The sequence below is a fragment of the Palaemon carinicauda genome, chromosome 5 (assembly GCF_036898095.1).
Source record: "Palaemon carinicauda isolate YSFRI2023 chromosome 5, ASM3689809v2, whole genome shotgun sequence".
Lineage (NCBI taxonomy): Eukaryota > Metazoa > Arthropoda > Malacostraca > Decapoda > Palaemonidae > Palaemon > Palaemon carinicauda.
In genome coordinates this window covers 49,813,735-49,816,234 of record NC_090729.1, presented here as the reverse complement: position 1 = coordinate 49,816,234, position 2,500 = coordinate 49,813,735, and positions in this window count along the sequence as shown.

Below are 2,500 nucleotides of genomic sequence, written 5' to 3'. Positions count from 1 at the left end.
TAATAGGAGTAAAAACTAGGGCGCAATCGAAGAACGACGATCGAAACCAAAACATTGAAGACCACCATCAAAATAGAAAACAGGATTTTTTAATTCGCGCGAGGAGAAGTCAGGAAATGAAATCCACGAGAGAGAGAGAGAGAGAGAGAGAGAGAGAGAGAGAGAGAGAGAGAGGAAAAAGTTAATTTGAATGCGTTTGGGTGGCCAAAGACATAACCAATGGTGTCCAGAATAAGCGCCCTGATGCTGCAGGTGTGGTTGACTTGGGAGGTTGCTACATAAAAGAAGTCAGAGAGGGACAGAAAAAAAAAGAATGGATGGAAAGAGTGTGAGCATTGATTAAAGGGGAGTCAGAGAGGTATGCATCATTTCCGAATATGCCTCGTGAGAGGTTTTTTTTTTTCTTTTTTTTTTTTTTACCAGAACAGGGGAGGGGAATTTTGTGCACGGGTAGTTCTTCCTCCCTCTTTAATTAATCAAGCTATCCACATTGTACATGCAAGTCCGTATGCAGGGCTTTTAGGGTTTGATAGAACAGTAAGGAGAGTACTGGAATCCTCCTTTTGGTTGGGAATGAAAAAATCTATAGAAAATATATAAAATTTTGTCATGGTTGTAACTGTTTTAAATAACATAAAAACACTGTACAGGAAGTCAGAAAATGGCCTGTGATTCCTATCAAATTTTTTAGGGGGCATAAGGATGTGGTAGTACCATTTCCTACTGGTATAACACAACATAAGTATTAATGTGCATTTGTGGATGCATTTTGTTGTCACACTCATAATTACGCAATGTTGAATAAGTTTATAAGCCCAAGCGCTGTGTTCTTTCATTACTTGGTTGCCCCAAAATTTAGATAAGTGATAATGATCTTGAGTTTATAGATAAGGTGGTAAAATTGGTCACAGACTTGATGAAAATTGAATACTTTTTACTGACTGCATATAGGCCTTCAGCTAATGTCTTAGTGGAATCGCATAATAGAGAAGTGGTGCGAATTTTACGCTACTTAGTGGATGATGACTCCCTTCATTGGCCTCCCATGCTTCCTACAGCTGAGCTACCTTTGAACATTGCATATAATGCCTCTCTCAGGGACACACCTTTCTTTTTATTGTATGGACAGGATCCTGTGTTACCATATACGGTCCTGATTATTTCGCAACAGTTGCCAAATTATTCAACTTAGCAATGCCATGTCTATTCACTAAAGGTCTTGAGGAGAGTAATGAACACCATTGAAGGGTTTTTGAGAAAAGCTAATGAAAAACACACCACAAAGTATGATGGTTGGCTCAAAACCGCACCGGAAAAAATATTTGTGGGCGATCGTGTGTATTGTAAACAATTACAATCTAGGAAACACAAACTAGAGCCAGCGTATTAGGGTCCGTAGTGAGTAAAGATGGTTAAATCCAACACAGTAGTAATACAAAGCATTATTATGGTGCAGTGTATGAACATCATCAGGCACACATACATTTGGTTCCGGAAGAGGTAGTTTTCAAAAGTGTCAATCAGAGTGTACCTCCTTATCCCTGCATATGTGACATTCCTCGAATATATGAATATGAATTTTCTTTGCTACTGTTGTTGTTGCTCGAACAGCCTCATTCCTTCTTTTGTCTGATCTAAATAGACTTGATGACCATGTGTTCTTATATTGGTGGTTAATGTATGAGTAAAGTGTTGTGATAATTTTGCTGAGTTTAGCAATAGGTATGACATACTGCTGAGTGAACCTAAAAACTAACAGAGAGATGTTAAATAGGTCAGCTGTAATCCATCAGGAAGATACTGTATTATTTATATTTTTATACGATTCCTGGTGCTGCTACCGGGGCGGTTCCAAAAGGGCAAGTGGTTATGGGATTAAATTTCAGCCTCGAGGAAATGCAGTGTTGAAGAAGATGTACAGTAGATGTGAATACCTTATACTTAGAGTTATAAGAGAAGAGTGGGAAGCTGAATGATTTTCTCTGAAAAACGAATAATGGCCTCTGATTGATAGTTACAAGTGCAAGAATAGTAGGTATTTTAAAAATAGCGAAACGGTGGTGGCGAGTTGTGTTGCGAAATTGTGCTCTAAAACCGAACAAGTAAAATCAGGGGATGAAAGAATATCTATTCCTATCCCTGTCCCGCCCAATATTGTCCATAACCAGAGCGAATTTATGGATGAATTTGTTTAATACCAATATTCACAGGATCATTTTTCTAATTTCGGTATTTCGTATTGTATTTGCAAAGGTCATAAGGAGAAATGAGGGAAATTATTCTATATTATATTGTGCATATTTTTACATGCAATTTTTCTTTTTTTGTGTGTATGTGGAGGATGTTTATTTTTTATGGAATATCTTATATGAATAAATTTCATGTTGCATTTCCGTCAGGTACTTGCCATGCCTTATTACGGGTCGGAGTGTCCTCTATATATCATAGACAAGAGAGGGTTAGTACGTACCTCCTACCGGAGTGATGAGCTTTGCGTGGG